The sequence below is a fragment of the Bacillus rossius genome, assembly GCF_032445375.1.
Source record: "Bacillus rossius redtenbacheri isolate Brsri chromosome 9 unlocalized genomic scaffold, Brsri_v3 Brsri_v3_scf9_2, whole genome shotgun sequence".
NCBI lineage: Eukaryota > Metazoa > Arthropoda > Insecta > Phasmatodea > Bacillidae > Bacillus > Bacillus rossius.
Window position 1 is genome coordinate 31311518 of NW_026962013.1, and position 23640 is coordinate 31335157.

At 38.0% G+C, this 23640-nt stretch overlaps 1 protein-coding gene and 1 non-coding gene across 3 annotated transcripts in view; both read left to right on the forward strand.

The window, feature by feature from the left end:
- Nucleotides 1-715: 715 nt before the first annotated feature.
- LOC134542931 (sushi, von Willebrand factor type A, EGF and pentraxin domain-containing protein 1) overlaps nucleotides 716-23640 on the forward strand; it is a 259383-nt gene continuing 236458 nt past the window's right edge. Inside the window, exon 1 of one of the 2 annotated variants that reach the window (XM_063387537.1) lies at nucleotides 716-1122. The gene's annotated coding sequence lies outside the window, so the exon portion shown is untranslated. The remainder of the gene's footprint in view (nucleotides 1123-23640) is intronic. The other variant, XM_063387539.1, reaches the window with a different exon arrangement.
- Nucleotides 10642-10713, forward strand: Trnad-guc (transfer RNA aspartic acid (anticodon GUC)). Its single transcript has one exon. It is a non-coding gene; the product is annotated as a tRNA-Asp (tRNA).

Genomic DNA, 23640 nt, shown 5'->3' on the forward strand with positions numbered 1-23640 from the left:
GGATGGAGCTCCTCTCCATTGAAATCTCTTTGTTCGAGAGTGGTTGAACGTCCAAGTCCCTGATCGTTGGATTGGTCGTAATGGTCGAGACGACCATTTTTTCGCTTGCCTCCACATTTACCTGACATAACACCATGCGATTTTTTTTTTTCCTTTGGGTCTTTACAAAATATCGTGTCTACGTTCCGCCGCTACCTAATGACATGCCAGAGTAAGATGGTTATTATTTTTCTTTAAAAAAAATCTGAGGCAGCTCCCAATGACCGAAGATACACGAGTCGGCATTAGCGTCTTTAATTTATTCGTTCTATCACAATCACTCTAGTTGTAATTTCAAGCTTTGAATATCTGATCGAGTTCTTTTTAGTTCTGAATTACGTATTTGTTACCTTCGATTGAACGTACATCGAGTTTCTTTACTTTCCATGGGATGAAACCAGTACCTTAGCTTGGACTATGATGAGACGGAGAGGACATTATTATTCACGTCAGGCAAGCATAAGAAAACGGAAAGGTTTCTGAAAATATGTCATGATTTTAATTAGAAACTACCTGGGAAGAGCCGCCACCTGCCTCGGAGTTTTTTTTTCTCTCTCCCCTCTCTCCGTCACTTCTCTCTTCGTCATCCCTTCCCCTCCTGTGGCGTTGGAGAAACGTTCTTTTTTAACGGGCGGAGTGGAGTGTCTTTGCCGCTTGAAGCTGTTCGAAGGAGTGTCTCGGGCAGGTGGGAGAAAGGGACTCGGTAAGGACGGGAATAGCGACTCGGCCCACGTGGCACTCGTCCTTATCGCCCGGCTGACCCCGCGGGGTTCGTGTCCTGCCCCTTCGTTGCAGTCTCCGTGGCGGGTGCGGTCGCTTGATCGCTGCGTCCAGTGTGCTCGAGAGGTGCCGCCGCGGCAAGTTGAAGGAGAGGCGGCCTCCGCTTTCGCGTTCGCTTCGCGTCTGAACACTGACCGAGTGACAGTGTGTGTGTGTGTGCGTAGCGGGTGCGAACAACTGGCTGTAACGGATCTACCGGGACGGATCATTCACATAACCTGACTTTTCCTTGCTGGCGCCGAAGGAAACAAGAAAACTGTGTTCATGAGCGGGAGCGCGGAGAATTGCTAGTATCATTACAAGGTGAGTACAACTTACAGGCTTACTATCATGGAACGTGTTCACAGTTAAGTTCCAAATTTCTTTTCACAGTCTGCGTGCAACAATTTTTTCTTCTTACAAGTTAATTTTGGTGTTCTAAGGTTTTTACGTCACACAGAGACTTAAGGTGACAGGTGACGTAACCTCCGAGATAAACTGTGCTCATACATTATTTTGTCACGTCGGGGAGGAACGGCACACATTGACATTTGAAATTAAATTTAAAACATAGACGCCGTGGATTGAAGCTTGGTTTGAAAGGGAACACACGATCCTTGTTTAAGAGAGTAGTTTCCTAAATTATTTCTTCTACAATTTCGTGTTTTTGCCTTTAATTTTAATTAAATTCATTATAACAGTGTTTAATTGTTTATGAATGTTTGTATTATTATATCATCTTTTACGATTTTCTAAGAAACTTTAGGGCATTTCACATTTCATTCCTATCATGAACTATGATCACTAAATCGAGCGCATTTAATTTAGAACTATGACTAACCGTTCGTATGTCTTTTTTCAAAAACCTTATTCATATTTAGAATAGTAAAAACCAATTTTTTTTATTATTTATAAATGATATCCTGAAAATAAATCTATACGACAAAGACATCGTGCGGACAGTTAATTCAATTTCTCGATTTCATGTTCTTAACTCATGCTAGGATTAAAATATAATTGGTTTTTAAATATCTCGAAACCTTTAAACATAAATTTATTAATACTTTAAACCATTTATAAACAGTTAACCAAATTGTTGTTGTGAACTTATTAAAAATATTAAGTGAAACATTAAAACATAGTGTTGCTGACGTCTCATTTACATCAGTTTAATATCTCACCACTTATAATCTCACACTTAACTTTAAATCTACGTATTTATCTGTAGTTATTTGTTCTCCGTCATATTACGGTGCGCTTAAATTTTACTCACACTTGTGTGTGTGTGTGTGTGTGTGTCACAAACGAAGGCATTCGTTAATTTAAGTAAGCTACTATACTCATAAATCGAGAGTGTTTGTTCGTTTGTAAGACGTAAACTCGGACACTACAAAATTATGTTACGAATATAATGCTACGTTATATTCAGTTAACTAAAGCTATATTCCATGAGATACAGGGATATTTGTAACTAAAACCGGGATAAACCAACCAGATTGACGGTTTTATTGACCTACCTTGAGTAAACTGTTTCAGATATATCGATCTATATCGTTATAATATATTGCAACACGGGCCTCAATAGCGATAATAATAGGGATTGACCTGCTGCCTGTGTTTTAAGTTTCAAAAAAAAAAACCTTGTTTAATTATTGTTTAATATGAATTTCCTAAAAAAATAGACAAACATAATTTATTTTATTCTTCACCATTGCTATATGACGATGATACTGGGTGTATACGTTATTTTCTTAGCGATATATATATATATATATATATATATACACACACACACATACATACGGAGTGCATCAGAATACTTCGTGACGTAAATGGAACTGGAACCCGTTAACGACGGGTGCCACGGCGCTACACTTTATTAATTTAATTTTTTTTTGTAAATGGAACATAAATATTCATGCAAAATTGCAGATATTTGGAAATTTGTACATTTTCATGAAAAACCACTTTATCACTACAAAATATTGTTCGAAGTAATACTTGGTTTGGATTCTTACCGAGACATAGTTAAAGTTATTTGTAAACCGTTCCCTGAATATATTACCAGTTTTAACTGCGCACATTAATAAACATAATAAAACAAAATAAAGTCCAGTCATTGAATATTTGATTATCTTTTTCCATGGTTTAAAACAAATTGAATGTAAATTCAATTTAAAAAAAAATTGGTTGTCTGTAAAGTGGGTTTACGGACGATAGTTTAACGTGACAACGTCATAACAAAACATTGATGAAATGATTGCATACTTTTATGAATAAAATTGAATTTTTTTATTAAATTATCACTATTTTGTATGGATACAAAGAAGGAGTGAAATGAAATCTACAATTTAATTGATAAATGTACTTTTATTTGCATTCAAATATGTTTATTACTTTAACGAACAGATTATTTTAACAATAACTGTTATACATGTTTGCTATTTAACTTATTCCAATCTGTGTTATTCTGTTAAGGATAGGACGATGATAGGAAAAGTAGGAAACGAATGGGAGTGTTTCAAGTTTAATGTGCCTTGAAAAAGTCAAATCGATGGTTGTTCCAATCGAGTGGAAGAGAGATAGATGCGGCGCAAGCGTACAATGAGCGTAACGGGACAATGTGCGTAACGGGACAATGAATCATCCTTTTTCGTGCGTGCAGCCGGAGTTCATCGATTTATTAGACGTTGTCACGTCAAAAAATTAGATTTTTGCGTCAATTTTCGTAAGAAATACTCAGTTTAATATAAGCAGAAATAACCATAGCCATGTGCTGCACAAAGTAACAATAATACAAGCTATTTCTTGGCAAGTGGTTCGCAAAGGCGTCTTTTGTATAAAAGTGCACAGCACGTGCTTCTGTGCGCGGGTGCTGGACGGCGAACTGAAGCCAGACCGAGGCAACGTGACGCGAGCGCGGCTGTCTGTGGTTCACCCTGGGCGCGCAGGCGCAGGCTGTGCGTTATCGCCCGCGGCTCTGCTTTCAAGGCAACCAACTCTGCGCTCCGGAGCGCAGCGCGCAACTCCAGGAGCACGTACGGGCCGGTCCAGAACAGAGCGAACAATCAGAGCACAAAGTCACGTCGGCAATTACAGGAGGCGTGGAGGCGGCGAGGTTGGACTAATTTTTAACTTTTTATCCCCCAACGTTAATGGAAAGGAAAAAAAAAATAATGTTTCTGGAAATTACGGCTCACCTCGATCCTTGTAGAAAGGTGTCACGTAACTTAACTGACCTTTCCGGGACGCGTTGCAATTGATCTGGCACTTGGTAAACTGCGTTTAGTGTTATTTTTTTCCTTTCATTTTGAAGCCATTCAGTTGGAACGGTTAAATATATACCTACACGCATATTAAATGCTAATTCCAACAAAGAAAAAACCCAGGGTCGGCTACAGGAAGGATTTTCAGGATGAGCTATCGTACGAAGAAAGGACGCAGTTGCAAAACATGACATTAAATAAGTGACTCAGAAAGAGAAAAAAAATATGTACTTTTACAAAATGTTCCTTTGGAAACCAATTGCCAAGAAATAGTTTGAAATACTATAAGAAAGATATTGCCACTTTGGACAACACATGGCTGTGGTAATTTTTCACATATGAAATACGTGCTTCGAGATAATTCTGAGTATTTCTTACGAAAATTAGCGCATAATTTTATAGTTTTATTGTTTCAAATTTTTTTTAAATCATGAAAAAGATAATTGATGTTCAATAATTGAACTTAATTTTGTTTTATTATGCTTAGTTAATACTGGAAATATATTCGCTGAACTTTGGAGAAAAAAAATGGGGGGGGGGGGGGGGGGGGACCTGTTCAATGACTTTCTTCATTTAACAACTCTAGCCTTAACTTTCAGCTTTTCTTAACATTATTCATAAATCGCCATGCTCTAAGCACAGCTCCCAACCATACCAAAGCTAAGGTTAGAAGATATGGTAGCAGAGCATTATGATCTCCTTGACATTTAACCTTTGTAAGGAACAGCCAAAGTTGTTCAAAAATAGTGAATAAGTAACTTATTTTGTTTTTTCTCGGAAAATTTTATTTCACACACACACACACACACACACACACACACATACATACATATATATATATATATATATATATATATATATATATATATATATTAAAGCTCATTAAATGTCAACATTATTTGTAAACCCTTCCAGTCCACTTATTAACAATTATGAAATACCCGGTAAATATATTATGAGAAAAACTTTATATTTTCAAAGACTCAAAAGGTTTCTTTTAGCTTAAAAGTACTTTTATCCCTAATGATTCTCTTCTACTCATTACAAAGATAATGCATACTACTTTTATTATAAATAAAATGAAAATAAAAGTTATTATTAGTTATTTAAAAATTAATTGTCCTTTAAAACAAAGGCACATAATATATTAAATATAACAGTATAATTGATAATTTGATTAAATAATATAATCTTACCTATTTTTGCTAAAATTAATTATATCGTAAAATGTAATTACATCAGTAGGCTACATAAATATTATCATGATTTTACACCCAATTTAATACTTTTTAAAATAAACTTCTGCCTCTATAAACAATAAAAATAAGTTCCCGATATTTGTTTTAGAAACATTTACATAAACATTTGTATTTCACGTCTTAACTTCATTTTCGTACCAACCATTAAGGTAAGAACTGTAGGATGCGTGATAAGGTCACCATAGAGCTTAAAGAATAGCTCTGAAATAATTTAACATCAGTAGCACGGCTACTCACATTAAGGGATCCCACATTTAGTAAGAGGTGTATTTTTGTCAGTGAGGCGGGATGATAAGTTCGAAGCTCGCTGTTGCTTCCAGCATGGTGTCGCCTGTAAGCGCAAGCATCTGAACTGGAGCGCAAGTCTTTTCGTCGTGCATATAGGACAACTCTGAGATTTTGAGTGGTGGCCGTTATGGCGAACAAAATGGCTTTTTTTCAAGAATTTTGTACAAGAAGTTTCATGCCTTGAAATTGTTCTAAAACACGCGTTTAAGCCCTTTTCGCTCTTCTAAAAATAATACAGATCAAAAAGAAATTTGGACACAGAACTAATCATCAGCTCTCAGTTTCTTAAATATACATATTCATTCGCGGAACTTTGGAGGGGGCGCTGTTCAATTACTTTCTTCATTTAACAACACTAGCCTTAACTTTCAGCTTCTCTTAACATCTATCTATAATATAAAAATGAATCACAAAATGTGTTGGTAAGCGCATAACTCAACAACGCCTGGACCAATTTGGCCAATTTTTTTTTTTTTTTAATGTTCGTTGAAGTTCAAAGATGGTTTTTACGGCGAGAAAAATTCGAATAATTGCCGGAAAAACCCTAAAACCAGCCCTTTTCTTTTTCCCATACAAACGTTTTCTAACTAAAACGAGCACTCATTGTTGTTTAAACAATGTAGGTATGTTCCTAACGTCAAAGAGTTAATTTGCACTTTATTACCTCTGTACAAAGTTCAATCATATCTATCAAAACAGTGTGCGTTGGAGCACAGATAAACAAAACAAAAATAAACCGAAATCGAATAGTTCAATTTGGTCGGCTTCGCGATATTATTTCATTTTTTTTCTTTAAAATGCATCAGTTTTCAATTCATTACATCAGTCAAACAAAACCAGCTTTACCAAAAGTATTTCATAAGTTTAAGTTTTTATTATTTCATTTCCCTATTTTAAATACGGCTTGAAGAATTTGACTCCAAGTCATATCAAATTAAAAAAAGTTGAAACAACAACAAACTGTCAATGTCAGTGGTTTTTTTTTTAGGTTACCTACCCTAATGAGTTTGCTTTTGTCAACTTATACACGAAACAAATTCTTACCTATATAGTGTTTTGTGCAGTGTTCATTTACCTATGATCGCTAATTATTGCATGTGACAAAATAATCTATAATATAGATATGCCTCCTATTAGACGAATTAGTTTAGGTAGAAGAACCCGAAATGCTACAAACCAAGCTAATTACCGATCTAATCATGCACTACAATGAAAATAAAAATTATTATGTTTCACATGATTAACAATAAAGATATTACTTATTTTTTATTTATATGTTTTATTTAATTATATTTCTTATTCACAACACCCTATCACCAGGATGACGGTTCTGTTCAGGAGAATTTTTTGCCCCGACTATAAAATATGTAGGAACAAAAAAATGTCACTTACAAATCATTTTGACAGGACTTTATTGCAATTTAATTAGGCAGTACGAAGTATGCCAGGTCAGCTAGTTATACATAAAATCGCCATGCTCTAAGCAAAGTTCCCAACCATATAAAAGTAAAGGTTAGAAGATATGGTAGCAGAGCATCATTACCTCCTTGACATTTTAACCTTTGTAAGAAACAGCCAAAGTTGTTCGAAAATAGTGAATAAGTAACTTATTTTCTTTTAAAACTTTATTTCACTTATATGTATTGCATGTTTAAGCTCATTAAATGTCAAAAATATGTGTAAACACTTCCAGTCAACGTATTAACAATATACAGAGAGAGAGAGCTGGTTTAAAATGACGTGGTTTGTTCTGAAGTTCCGCACACCGTCTGTGTGCTGAGGTGGGCGGGGGTCTGTACCCCGAGACATGGTCACCTCAAAGAGCGAGTGAACAGCCCCCCTGCCGGCAGCGGTCACAGGCTGCGCCGATATGACGGTGGGAACGGCCCGGTGCGAACCTGCACCAGGCATGCCGCGCGGGTCAATTCCCTCGAGGTGTGCGACGTGGTTGCCGCCCCTTCCGGGCGCAGAGCCCATCGCACACCGCCAGCAACAAGCTTTGCTCGTCGACGGCTCACCACACAGCGGAAAAAAAAAATTCTGTATATTTGCAAAAGATTTCTTTGGAAACCAGTTGCCAAGAAACAGTTTTTTAATACTACATGAAAGATACTGCATACATGAAATACGTTTTTCAAGCAAACACTGAGTATTTCTCTACGAAAATTGGCGAATAATTTTATATTGACGTGATAATGTCTAATAAATCGATGAACGCCGGCTGCATGTACGAAAAAGGATTACTCATTGTACCGTTACGCACATTGTCCCGTTACGAACATTGTCCCGTTACTATTTGTCCCGTTACGTTTTGTCCCGTTACGCTCATTGTACGCTTGCGCCGCATCTATCTCCCTTCCACTCGATTGGAACAACCATCGATTTGACTTTTTCGAGGCACATTAAACTTGAAACACTCCCATTCGTTTCCTACTTTTCCTATCATCGTCATATCCTTAACAGAATATCACAGATTGGAAGAAGTTAAATAGCAAACATGTATAAAAGTTATAGTTAAAATAATCTGTTTTTTAAAGTAATAAACATATTTGAATTAATGAGTGCAAACAAAAGTAAATTTATCAATTAAATTGTAGATTTTATTTCACTCCTTCTTTGTATCCATGCAAAATAGTGATAATTCAATAAAAATGATTCAATTTTATTCATAAAAGTATGCAATCATTTCATCAATGTTTTGTTATGACGTCACGTTAAACTATCGTCCGTAAACCGACTTTACAGACAACCAATTTTTTTTTAAAAATGATGTTTCATTTAAGCATATATTTTAAACCAAGGAAAATGTATGTACAAACTTACGAATATCTGTAATTTTATACGAATATTTCTGTTCAATTTAGAAATGATAAAAAATGTACAGTGTACGGTTCTGTTCCAAGAAACTGCAAGTACACCCAAGCTACAAGTCCTCAAGCACGAGTTAAGCGGGTTCACAATTTAAAAAAAAAAGTGTAAAAAAGGGTATGCACATGACCTGTGCGAAATCGGTTCACAATTGAAATCTTGATGAATGAAATGAAATGAAATTTTAAAATGGATGAAATTTCGCAATTAATCCGACATATGTTGACAGCGTTGGTAAATAACTATATTAGCTACCATGCGATTATACCGTGACAGCTGACCAGCAGTTTGTTTACACAGTTTTAAATCTTATAGCTAAGTTAATTTTGTTTAACAATTCTAACCCGAAACCGTTTTTTTCTTCGTTTTTTATTTACATTTATCATTTAGACACTTTTTCTAAGTAATTGCATTAACTTAATTTAAAACCAGGGATTACCTGAGCGTTACTATATATTGACAAATTATTTTCATAACATATACTTAACTACATAATTTTTTATACAAGGACAAAATTCAGCAAGCATTAAGCCGGTTAAAATTTTTATCATTTTATTACACAGTGCAAAAAGATATAAAACAGCATTTCAACACTTAACATTAAAACCAGGCTATGGAACATCATAAGAGAATAACCTAATTAATAAAAAGTAATGCAAACAATTTTTCACAGAAAACTAAATAATAAAAGTAAGAAAAAAATGAAAAAGGCAGGCGCGGGGCTATGTAGTGTGCAATTCGTAAACAAAATTCACTCTTAGTCCGGATAGACTGTCACAGTAGTAAAGGTGGGTTTACGATTGAAAATTAAGAATTAAGACTTAGTCGTCTACTTACCATAAGACTCTATGTAAACTAGTGGAATGGTTTATGATTGTCGTGTGTGAATTTATGACGGGTCGTGTGTGAACCATATGATCACTTAAGACTTAACATAAATGGTTATATTTTATATTTTTCGTTAAGACTTAAGGGAAGCGACCAATCACAACAAACCGGAACCTTTCAGCCGGAAGTTTATGTCTTGGTATTGTACCGAGCGAGGCAGTATTTTTGGTTAGAATTCGTATATTTGTAATTTGTAATCATCATCCATTTCGAAAAATAGATATCCCATTTGTCAATAACCTATTTCAAACCTGCTTCTCCATTTCGAACAATGGCCGACCATGTGTTTTTTGCGGTGATTGGTTGGAATTAACGACTTCTATGTCAATCATTAACTGGAAAATTTAGTTTTGACTTAATCGTGTGCTCGATGTTAAGTTCTAATTCTTAAGGAAATCAATCGTAAACCCAGCTTAATGGCCGACTCTGCCTGACGCATAAGTCCGTTACGACCGTGACCCTGACGTTACACGTAAGAGGCAGTTGTAGCCCGTGCTTTTTTTTTTCTTCGTTGAACTGTCACGCAAGTTAATTGTGTAGAGTCGCTGCTTCCACGGAGTTAGGAGTTGTCAGGATACGGCATGCCGTGACGAAGTTGTAGTCACTACTTAACCTCGCCATCGCCATATTGCTCCGCCCAAAACACTGCTCGGAGCTCGATCACGTCTGATGACGGTTAGTAAGTTTGAATGAGAATCTTCGTCGCTATAAACAGTCACTTTCATAAAAATAAATGGCAAATTAAAACTGTTTCCACATTTCAAATACTACACTACACTACACAGGAAGACGTAAAAAGTTTAATAAATAAATACGTTTAGAAATACCAGTTTATAATCTATGCAAGATGCAGAAAAACGCATGCAGCAGCAAACTTTTTAACTTCTTAGGTTTTTGGCTTGCCATTACAACGGTAACATTTGAAGAAAGGTGTTTAGAAAACTTTTAAATACGCAAACGTTATGCGCATAGAAAAAATAATAAGTTGAAGAAATAAAACGGCTTGATGCACACTTACCAAGTAATCATGCAGAATTGGCCCACCCCCTGGTGGCTCATCAGGGAAATAAGTCGAATAGCGACTAAATGAGTTTAATTAGGTTAGCTACATTAATAATACGTATAATATTTAAATTCTCGAAAACAAAACGTATTTGTTTTAATTTAATTTAGGCATTTATCTTTCGTGCACTTACGACATGATTTACTAGCTAATATTAAAAAATTTATATACTGAATTATTATCCTTGTAATTATTAAGAGTAACGAGCATGTCCTCGGTAGTATAGTGGTCAGTATCCCCGCCTGTCACGCGGGAGACCGGGGTTCGATTCCCCGCCGGGGAGAAATTTTTTTTTTTTGCGCGATGAGTATACTCGTGTCTAAAATAGTTAGATACATTCAAAATTATATCTTTATATTAGTGCGCAATTTTAAGGCATGATAATCCAGACTATTTCCATACAATAACACTATCCTAGGCCCGTAGGTTTTATATAATTATCTGTCAATTTTTTTCCGTTCATCTGCCTCAAATAACACGAACTTAAATTAATACAAACAAAACATGATATATATAGTAAAAACAATCGCTCTTAAAAGTAATGTGGCAGAAATCTTCAACTGCCACCAAAGGTTTTGTTGTTGGTGGGCTTCTTATTACTTATTTTTTTTTTTTTATAATATATTGGCAGCTACTCGCACGACTGGAAACAACAAAACCTGAACAACAGGTTTTTGGTGCTTGTTTTTCTTGCAGGTTTTAAAAAGTCAAAATCTTTCAAGGTGAATTAAAATAAAATGTTACGCAACGGCAAATGCATCTGCGTCGCACTCACGTTTGAGGCTAGATTTTTTTTCCCTATTTAATTCTTAACGACTAATGAGTGTTTATTTCAAGTGCGACGCACTACGCCGCGGTGGCAGTTGCGCGCCGGGACTTGAGAGAGGTACTGGCCGACCTCCGCAGCGCAGTTGGATGCGTGACAGCTACCGGTTCGAGTCACGGCTAAGGCAGAATTTGTGTTCGTATTGAGTTACAAATATTCAATTTAAATATATGTATGTGTGTGTAAATAAAAAAAGTCACGCATGTGCTGAAAAATAACGATTACCATTTACCAATAATTTTAAATAAATACTTTTTTAAAAAAAGAAGGTGGCGCGCCGCAATGGTGGAACATTGAAATCTGGAGACTTGAATGCTTTAAATCTGCATTAGCGAGTAACCCACTGCAAGCTGCGGTCACCGCAGGGTAGGTGGGCAAGCCACGCCACACTCCACGACACGCGGTTGTATTTTGTGCTCGCTCCGTTTCATAGTCGTCAGATACCGTTTCCTGGTTCGATGCCCTTTACAGTAAGTATTATATAGTGATCTGCCACATTCGCGGTATTGCCTATTTGGAGAGAGGCTGGAATCCACGTCATTGTACATTGAGGCGGCTACAGGAAGACCTTTTATTTTTTGGGAGGGGCTATCGTACAAAGAATGGACGCAGCTTCAAAACATGGCGTTAAACATGTTAGAGAGATAGGTCACGGATACTGAACTTAATAGATAGTACCATTAAACTTTTGACGAAAAAAAAGTGTAAGAAATAAATTTAAGTATATTTAACATAAATATTCCCTCCCTGCGTTCTCGTTGGTCCGCAGGTGGTTTTAACACGCCTCGACCTCGTTCTCGAAGAGACGTAAAGTCTGAATAACAAATTAAAAACTAGAAGAAAAAAAAAGGGGGGGGGGGACTACGTTGTAAAATATGGCAAACGGGTGACATGGAAAGACAATATTCTGGTCTTGGGAAGCTGATGACCTTGGCTTGGTTTGAAGGGGCCTTCTCAGCGACATGTAAGGTGTTCCCAAGTTTAAGAGGACCGTGATCACTAAGGACGTCTGGCCAAGCTCCTAACTTATAGAATCTGAATTTTAAAATTATAATAAACCTTTATAAATTACATTTTTTAAAACCCTACCATCTCTCACGCATATGTGTACTTTAATAATCAGTATAGGCAATATTTTGTGGTGAATAGCGATAAAACCGAAATAACTTCGGAATGGAAGTCAGTACACTCCATTACAACGAAATGCAGGGCAAAACACCATACACAAAAAAAAAATTCACCTGAACTACTTCATTTTTCTACAAAAATGTAAAATTAAATTCATAGATGTTTAGTTTAGGCTTCTACTTAGTTTCCAGTGACCTAGGTCGGGTTTATAATCTAGGGGGGAAAAAACGAAAGAAAAGGGTAAAAAGTTGAATAAATACGTTTTGAAATACCCGTTTATAATCTACGCAAGATGCAGAAAAACGCACGCAACAGCAAACGTAACTTCTTGGATTTTCGGCTTGCCTTTACGACGGTCATTTTTGAAGAGAAGTGTTTCGAAAACTTTTAAAGACGCAAACGTTATGTGCATATAAAACCACAATGTAATTTATACAACGAACGTTACGTTTTCGCTTGTTAAACTTTCACTCAGTGAATGAAAATAACGCCTTTAAAACTAATTATTTAAACTTTGTTTATTTTTCGTAATAATTATGAGATAAAAAACGCTGAAGTAGAAATATGTTTTCCACTGTTTTCAAATTTTAAGTTATATATTGTGACTTGCGTGCTTTATAAAGACTGTGGTTTTATTGTATTGGCTGTGTTATTACGTTCACAGAAAAAAAATTTCTGTACTTTTACAAAACATTCCTTTGTAAACCAGTTGCCAAGAAATATTTCGTAATGCTGCAACAAAGGTATTGTAAATTTTTAAACACATGGCTATAGTTATTTTTGCACATATGAAATACGTTTATTCCCCAGATATACTGAGTATTTAGAACTAAAATTGGCGCACAATTTTATATTTTAAATTATGTTTCATTCAAGCATTTTTTTAAACAATGCAAAAGATAATCTAATATTCAATAATCGGAAGTTATTTTGTTTTATTACGGTTATTAATGTGCGCAGTTAATACTGGACAGCTATTCAGGTAACGGTTTACAAATAACTTTAACTACTGGAGGTACTGCGACAACACAAAGCATAAATGTCAGGGTAATTCCAAACCCAGTATTACTGCGAACACTATTTTGTAGTGATACAATTGTTTTCATGTAAATGTACAAATTTACAAAATTGTGTAATTTTACATGAATATTTGTGTTTCATTTACAAAAAAAATTGGGGCGTGGCTGTGTCATGGACACGGCCGTGTGTTGTACGTGAGTACGTGTACGTAACAGGTAATATTTTCTATACAGAATATAAAATACGCTATTTATTGTATGTTATAATCATGTTTGAACACTAAGAAGTCGCGTATAGGCCGACATTATATATTTTTGATTATATTTGTTTATTTTAGCACCATATATATTCACTGTAACTATTTTACACTAATTTTTTATATATGCAATCGATAGATTTTGATGAGAGCTGACGATTGAAACTCAAACGATCGTCGTAGCTTCTCCGAGTCAAAATTTATCCTAAATGTAAATCTAGTAACGCAGTAAAATGACCTCAAAATGGCGGTGCTTCCCCCTCCACCGCGTGCGATGCGTCACAGTCCTCAGCGTAAACGAATTTTTTGATCCTTTAGCTATCCAGTGGTGTAATTCAATTTTGGATGGAGATTATAGATGTGTAGCTGTAACACCAAACTGTATCCCCCAATTTTGTTATCATTCGTTTTTTTTTTAATTGCCTCCCGCTACGGAAGCAATTTTAAAGTCGTATTCACGTTAAAAAAAAAAACTCGTGTACCTTGCGTGATTCATGAACCCGGCCCTAGTCCATCACTGAGAGAAAGGTTTGTTTGCCTCAACAAAATATTTGTTTATATATGGCGAAATAAATATATTTTGTTAATTCAAACAAATATTCTGTAGTAGGAAAGAGTCTGTTGACCCAACAAAATGATTTTGTCAACTAAAATGTATATTTGGTTAGGTGTAACAAATTATTTTTGTTACTTACCGAGTTTGGTTAAACTAACAAAATATTTTGTTCCACCAAGTAAATATTTGTTTCGCCATATGTAAACAGATATTTGTTTGATTCAAACAAACCTTTTCCTCTGTGCACCGGCTTGGAAGCGGAGCTGGTCGTCGGCACGGCCTCGGACGCTGGGCGTCGCGTGTTTCCGGCGCGGCGGGGCGCGTCCATGTTGGTCCGACGCGGAAGCCCGCGGCCGCCCCGCTAACGGCACCGGGCCCCTGCGACGCCCGCCTGGAATAGCTGATTCGCGGGCCTGGCTTCCGCCCGAGCGTTCCCCGGCTCGCGAACCTCGTGCAGAGCAGCGGGGTTCCGTGGTTCAGGACGAGTGTCACGTCGAGCAGCCACAATTATTGTCGAATAACTTCCTTTGAAGGGGTTGGAGTTCCGCCAAAAGGAAAGTCAATCATAGGGTTCCCTGGCCAAAAAAAAAAAAAAAATTATTGGTGGTCTGTAAAGTCGGTTTACGGACGACAGTTTAACGTGACAACGTCATGACAAAACATCGATGAAATGTTTGCATACTTTTATGAATAAAATTGAATCCTTTTTATTGAATTATCACTATTTTGTATGAATACAAAGGAGTGAAATGAAATCTACAATTTAATTGATAAATTTACTTTTATTTGCACTCATTAATTCAAATATGTTTATTAATTTAACGAAGAGATTATTTTAACTATAACCTTTATACATGTTTGCTATTTAACTTCTTCTAAACTGTGTTATTCTGTTAAGGATAGGACTATGATAGGAAAAGTAGAAAACAAATGGGAGTGTTTCAAGTTTAATGTGCCTCGAAAAAGTCAATTCGATGGTTGTTCCAATCGAGTGGAAGAGAGATAGATTGGGCGCAAGCGTACAATGACGTAACGGGACAGTGTGCGTAACGGGACATTTTTTCGTGCGTGCAGCCGGCGTTCATCGATTTATTAGACGTTGTCACGTCAAAAAAAAAAGGGAACCGCTGGTCTCAACAACTTCTCTGTTTTCTTATGAGGAACCAAAAGATGCAATATTGGTTTCAACATTTCTGATGTGTTGTTATATCTTAGCTCTCGTCATACAACTTTCGGTTGGAGTAATTTCGTGAATGGAACGGAAGTCGCGTGGAAAGGAAATGTTTAACAACTGCGGTGCTGCCATCTGTGGTGGATGGCGCGAATAAAAGTTCACAAAGTCAAAGGTAAGTGTATTGTAGTATTGAAGTATTAATTGTTTAGTGAATTTTTAACAAGATGGACAGTATTTAGTGGCGTACCCGGCACATTTAGAGCCTGTGCTTTTCAACTCCGAAAAGTCTTTTTTTTATTCTGGGGGAAAAAAATATATTCATTGGATTGTTCAGAAATATCTAATGTTAACGCGAACGTGTGTCGACGCAGACCTAACGATTAGGTCTGATATGGAAGAGGGCTGCTTCGAGGTGTTTGGTACACCTGCACCGCCGCTGCGAAGGAATTTTTCTGCGCGAACGACTTCGGGCAAAGTCATTCGGTTCGACGGGAAACGTTTTCCCTTAGCCGCGGGACTCGGAAACGCCAGCGCAACGCAGTGTAAATGATAGGTGCGAGGCTGCCCCTGGCTACCGGTTTGCTCCAGAGAGTGGCGTTATCTTATAATACCTAACATTCATTGACCCCGAGTCAGACGCCTGAATAATCCACGTTTAGACCATCAGTATTTATTTGTTGTTGTAGCTAAAAGTAAAATGGAGTTTAGGTTAGGTGTGGTACTCACAAAAATTCTTTCGTCGTTTTATTTTCCCGGGAAGGTATAGGCGATGGTAACTAAGATTAAAATTTGTTTCATTTAGGTTTACATGGAAAAAAAAATATGCATGGAGTCCACGCGCTACAGAAGTGAAACTACTTGCTTATTTTATTATTTGGTAAAAAAAAACATAATTCTTTTTGGCTGAGGTCGAAGATAAAAAAAATATATGCAAGTATGCGAACGCTAAATTAAGCTATTGCGCAAGTTTACAAGTGTGAAAGTACGCTGGCATGTGTGCAAGTGTAAAATATCCAAGTATGCTATTGCGCAAGTTTGCTAGTGTGAAAGTATGCGAGTGTGCATGCGCAAGTGTGCAAGAATGTAAGTGTACAAGCGTGCAAGTACGCTGCGTCATTTCTACCTCTCTCCCATTGACGTCTCCTCCTCTAACGGTTCTCCCACCATGTACCTTAACTATTCCCCTCATCTTCAGGTTCCAAAACCAAATACCCAACTATTCCCCTCGTGTGATCGGAATTGTCGAAACGCTCGAAAATTGTAGCTCCCTCAAAACAAGAAATTACACTTCAAAAATACGTAAAATTGTTTTTAAAGTAAGCTTTTAAAATTCCTGCAAATATTATTAAAGTAGGTGTTTGTACCGGGTCGTTACCACAACGCCGAACGAACAATAACGCCGAATACCATAACGCCGAATGCCAAATTGACCGCAACGCCGACAGCTAGAAAACTGCTGTGTACCACAACGCCGAAATACAGTAACGCCGAAAAATGTTGCTGCGGGGAGGGGGGGCCACATGAGCAAAATAAAAAACAACTGAATGAATTTGTGTGCTAACCTTACCTAACCTAACCTTTGTGGCAGTCCTGCAATGACATTTTTCGGGGTTAATGTATTTCGGCGTTGTGGTACACAGCAGTTTTCTAGCTGTCGGCGTTGTGGTCAATTTGGCATTTCGGCGTTATGGTTTTCGGCGTTATTGTACGTTCAGCGTTGTGGTGCGTCCCCGCTTGTACCGGCCGCGGATCTGCACGAGCGAGCCGGCGAATTGCAGTTGTGTTTGGGGACTGATCGGGGCGCGGTGAACCTCAAGGCTTGCCCCTGGAAGCCGCGCGCGGGGGAATGGAATGCTGTGATTCAGACAACCGTGGGTGCGTCGCCGTGGCCTCGCGCGAGCCAACCGCCGCGTTCTTGCGACTGCGCCACGCCCCCCCCCCCCCCCCCCCCCGCCTCCACGCGGCAACACCCGACGTCGTTGCAGCCGCGTTGACTCGATCACGCTCATAACGACAAAGAATATCGTAAGAAAATTGTGTTCTAAGTAGACAATCGTTACGACACTACAGTCGCTCGGGTAAGTTCGGATTTATCGATACCCTCCACCTCTGCTGGGACACGTGTGCAACGTAATGAATAAAATAAAACTAATATTCTTCTTAACAATACCTGTTTGGTTTTATCGTTGGGTTTATCTGTTTGACATCAACCTTTTTTTATGCTTGTTCTCTGTGTGTTTGTGTTTCCATTTTTTGAATCTTAATTAGCATTATTTAATTATTTTTTTTCCATGAAAAACAGTGCAAAACTGCAATGGTGTTTGTCCACGAAATTGTTTTAAATCTTAAGTCCCTCCCTAACACGTACACCTCCTAAAAACTAGTGTTAGAAAAATGTTTAATCACAGATGCGTTAATGATCATTGTATTTTCCATAAACTCCTTTTACGCCATCAAAATTGTGAAAATAACTAAATGAAAACCTAGATTTAACGTAGGTAACACGAATAGGCTTGAACTTTAAGAAATTCAAGTTGTCTTCAACCCTCGTTGTTTATGGTATCACGGACTGTTAAGACTGGTGAAGAAAATTTAGTACATTTATCGTCCTTTTTTTTTCCTGGAGAAACGTGTTACGTCTCTTACTGGGAGCAATTAGAAAATAACGACGACAAACTCGATTGCTAGATATTTTATTACCAGAGACCTGCAAGATTCGCGTTATTTTCTGGTACATCAGGACGAAATTCACAAACCTTTACCCAAATATGCCAAGGTATGTTGTCCATTCCGGGCAGATTATGCCGTTTGAAATTTTTAACGTCTTTATTGGTTTCTGGTTTATCGCGGCGTGTAAAAACCACCTTTGATCCGGTGAGGACACAGTTAAAACGCACACGTTCCAGACTCTCTTCAGATAATAGCGCGAATATTAAAATAGATGTCTACATATTACTTACCAGACGGGTATAGAACCCATTCTCTCAAGGGACCGGCAGCAGACGACTGTGAAATGGAGCGAGCACAAAAGTCAAACCGTGTGTCGTGGGATGTGGCGTGACTCGCCCGCCCACCCCGCGGTCGCCCCCCAGCTTGCAGTGGGTTACTCGTCTGTGCTGTGGGTTACTCGTCTGTGCTGGAGAAACGCATTCAAGTCTCCAGGTCGTGGCGCGCCGCATAACGGGACCCCCCGTGTGGACGTGGAGCCTCAAGGCGCGGGGTCGCGACTTGCGACCTTTCCTCGCCCTTCTTTGCTTGGGCACTTTTTTTTCTTCTTTTCATTGCGGCGCGGTGGTTTGAGTGCTGGACACCGTTAAACTAACGTGGAGGTGGCGAGGCCATCTCGCAATTCTGACCGAAACCACGGGCTTGGGTGACCCATCAACCTCTTTTTTCTTTACAGGACAATGCGGATGCAAGAAAGTACTCAAATCCGTCGATAGACAAACTAAATTCCCTATAACCAACTGCAACAGAATTGTGTCTTTTCATATTTGAGGTGAATTGAAAAAATGTAGCGCATTATCAGCCAAATGTACATTTTTTAATCAACATATGATAGTCATCCCTGTTAAAAATTATTCAAAATTTAACTCGAACCAAGCCGGCTTAACTAGTATTCCAACTGACGAAGTATTCGAACAAGAATTTTTGTAATCTACTATGTAACTGAATAAAGAAGAGATTTAGCTTAAATGTTTAAGTACTCCGTTTAACTTAAATGTACGGAACTGAACTTACCATGCATAAAGTATCTTTCAACAGTTTATAACTGCATGCCATCGATTTAAAAAAAAAAACTATAGTGAACTGTTTCCCTCTTACAGGATTTTTTTGGAAAATTTCATTCTCTTGAGTTCTCTTTATAAAATTTGATTTGAGGGGACGTATAACAATAAGTGGCTGAATGCTAGATAATTTTACGTATTCACGCATGTTTCTATCCCCAAATGTGGATTTATAACCTCCAATTAGCTTGCGTAGCTTTATTGGACGTATCCATGTAATAAAAGTTTAAAATATAGATATTTTCTCAGGAAATATTCAAAATTTACTGTATTAGATATTACTGTATAAGATATTACTTACGACGATAAATATTAACGTGACGTAAATAATATTAAAATAATAGTTGTCTAACTTACAAACATACCCACTAAAAAAAACATCAATATACTGATAAACCAGCCCATTCAACTCAAATAATATAAGAAGGACGCAAATGCCAAACATTAGTGTCACAAATGTTTTTGCATTCACTTTTCCATCAGTGGAAAAAAGAAGTGCGCGTAAAGACATCCATACTTTCGAAAAAGTTTATTTCGAAATAACATTCGACGTAGGTACGTACGGTGGAATGAAATAATGGTGTTAAATCTCTCTTGGCGTGCTAGGTTGTGAATACAGCGTTAAGTGAACCCGCCTAGTCAGGTGTGTATTTGTGTTAGTGAGGCGGGATGATAAATGCGATGCTAGCCAGTATATCCTGTGTGATATCGTATCTACTGGCGTAGTGCATAGAGCAACTGCATCATCTGAAAGTTAACTTATAACATTATAAGGCAGAGAAATTGAGATAAAGGCGTATTCCAAGTCCTTTTGAGTGCTTGTAAGAATTTTTAGGAAAATTATTTTTACAACGTGCGTTATAGCCATTTTCACTCTTATAAAAATACAGTATCAAAAAAGAAATATGGAAACAGATTTATCATTGCCTTCAGTGTATTATTAAGTTACTTTTTTTGTAAACAGACACAACGGCGTATCCAGGGGGGGGGGCCCACCAGGGGCAAGTGCCCCCCCCCCCCCGAAAAACCAGTTGTCTGCTACATTAATATTGCCGACAAAAATGATTGTTTCTGAAACCAATAAAATATTTTAATATAATTAATGAAGTTCTTGTGGAATCATAAAATCTAGTGGTTGGATGTTATGTGTAGTGTGAGTAGATTAAATACAAATTTAGTAATTTTAAGACATTTTTTTCTCTGGCTACTCTGAAATCCTAGGGTGCCCCCCCCCCCCCCCTCCAAGGTGAACTTCTGGATCCGCCACTGCAACCCGGATATCTCGAGAAGTTTTCAAATCACGTGGGTTTTTTTTTTCTTTCTGGCGGTCTGCACGCCACACGTGTGTGCCGTGTTAGGTGGGGCTCTTGGTGACACAACTGTCGAAGACGAGCAAAGGCGTGTGAGAGTTCACTCAGACGGCGGCAGTGAGACGCGCTGGCGAGCACGACCTTGCGCGGAGCCGCTCCGCCGAGGCAAACAATCAGAGGCGCCGCAAGTTCAAGACCCGCGGCGCGCGGCCATTGTGTTCGCGGGACCGCGGAGCACACCCGGGGGAAGTGATTCCCGAAAGCTCTCGCCCCGGAACCGGAAGCTCGCCGGAAGGGGAGCGGCTCGTTAGCGCGCTGCGCGGTGTTGATTGGCAGTCGGGAAGGAACCCGGCTCTGGCTGACGGGGGATGGGCGGGGGCTAATTACTTCCTCGTGTGTCTCCTGACGGAGCATTCGGCGTTTGCGTATGGAGGGAACAGAGGTTTCTAGAGACTCGCGGGATTGGCGCTGGTTTCTGGTGCCATAGGATGAACTCAAGTCGGCGTCTGTTGTCCACTGACTGCTACCACACTTCGCCTTCGGGCTGAGTTGAAAGTGATTGGGTCATTTGAATTTCTGTAATCTTAGGCATATATCGAAGAAACTTACCTATTGAAATCATCATGGAAACAATTTTTTATCAAAGGAACTATTACTGCAAAGGATGAAAAAAATCGGGAGTTTACAGAGTTCTCGATTATAAAATAATCGTTTAGCAGTTGAAAGCAATTTTTAAGTTCTTCAAGTAATAGCAAATCTTCCAAAGTAACGTTATATATCAGAGTTCTCTGCTCGTGATCGACGTAAACAGTTCTGTGCTTGCGTTAGACATTTTTAACCAATATTCAGTTGTTTTAAAGCTTCATGTAAAGACAGTTATATTATTTCATAATTGTTTGGTTTCAACAGATCAACAGTTTAAGGTTGTTTCATGTGTGCGCTAATAATATATAGCGTCCGCACGTCAAAGATAAGCGGAATATAAGCTTAATTATATAGATGTGTCATTCATTCAGCCAGTAAATATTTCTTCGTAATTATGCAAATAAATAGGTGCTCGGATAAAATTATACATAATTACATCTGCAACAACAACAAAACATTCTTTTCATTTGAATAAAAAAATGGAAAATAACTATATCAGTATTAACACCATGCCATAATTTTTATGGCTGTAATAATTTTTTTTAGTAGCACTTTGCAATTGGAATAGTGAATGAATGAAAACAGACCTTCATGCCCAATAACTGATAACAACAATCTCAATAACGAGTTATTCATTTATAACCATAAATGCCATAACTGGTATGACCATTTCGCTCATCCCTAGCGGCTATTTGCATCTCATAGATGCAAGCAATGTTTACGATTCAAGCAGCGAATTATGACGGCGGGCGCAGAAAGTATGTGTGTGATTCGCATCCAGAAAGTTTGGTATTTGAAAAGCGAATATTTTATTAATCAGGCATTATTTTGAAGAATTCTACGTTAAATCTTGTGTCCGAGTTTCGTATTATAAATTTATTTGCAAAATGAACGTCATGAAAACACACGAATTTGCTTGTTACCGAGGATAGATGTATACACATCGTTGGCGAGTACTAAAAGATTTGTTCACATTTTGTTTTGAGAATATTGGGAAACATATAAATATACATTTCTGTAAAATAAATTTTTACCATTTTCCAGAATTTTTTTTTTGAATGATCAGGGAAGTTTCCAGAACGTTCCAAAGTAAATAGGAACTTCGAACTCTTATCTGCACCTGTATGCTGTGTCGTAAGGAATTCTTATTGGTAACTTGTCTTCGGGGTCGTGACAGAACTAACTACCGGTGGTCCAACGGGAACGCAATTCAAGAAAGACTGCAATGGTATGCATTCCGGCCTCTAATCCACATAACAACGTTGACTTTGCCGGTAACTAACGTTGTAAGGGTGTTTTCCGACGACGTGAAAACTGACGACGACCGCAGAGAAGCTTGTCAGGAAGATACCTGTCACGTGAGTGGTTGCGTCAGGCACGTCATCTCTGCTCGCATCATTGGGAAAGTTCCTGCCTTCACACACATCCCCTCCCCACGGTCCCTTCCCATCAAAGCTATCGGGGCCCCTTGTGGGATTACGAAACACCCATTTGGGAAGGGATGGAATGGGGGGGGGGGGGGGGTCCTGGTGGCTGGAACAATGGAGCGGCAGCCTACTTGCGTCCTCCGCCACGACACAGCCCGCTTCCTGGACCCGTGCGCTGGAGACTCCACATGGCTGTGTGTCTGGTCCGCACGGAGAAACATAACAGTTATTTATTGTAGCGTTAACATCTTAGCCTCTCGGTGTACGGCATTTGGTTGGAGTAATTTCGTGAACGGAACTGAAGTCGCGTGGAACGGAAATATGTAAACCACTGTGCTGTCATCTGTGGCGGATGGCGCTAGACAAAGGGAATCTTCAAAGTATTAACTGTTAAATGAATTTTAACAAGATTGCCATTATTTTAATAAAATTCCTTGAAAATCATGCCCAAAACCGGTGTTTAGTATTATTTTTTTAAGCTCTTTTCGCTTTTATCAGAGCTGTTTCATTGTTTAGGTATGATTTACTAATCAAATGATTTTATAGTCGACGTGGCTGCTTCGGCAGCGAATTTTAACGGTGGACGGGAAAACTACGTGAGATTCGCTTCAAAAATGCTGAAAACACAATTTGCGTATATTTATAACACTCGGCATTAATTTAAAGAATTTTGCGTTAAGTTTCGTGTCTAAGTTTAGTATTGTAAGTGTATTTGCAATATGAGTACACATGAATTTACTCATTACCGAGGTTAGATGTTGAACATCTCAGACTCACGTACATTTATAAAAAATTTTCTATTTTAAATTTTCTAGCGAAGTTACGGCTTTCAATCTTATCTGTCACTTATGAGGGTTGTATCGTAAATTATTTTGCTTCTATTATTTCATGATTGTTCACATGATTTTTAAACAATTCATAATATAACTCTTTTTTAAATGTGTATAAAACTTTCTTTCAACTAAAAAATCCTTATTTGATTTTTTTTATTAAAATTTTTATATCAGTCCTAGCATTGAATGAAAGCATGAATCATGTGGTATACAGTTTTGCATTAACCATCCTATGTAGTCTTCGTCT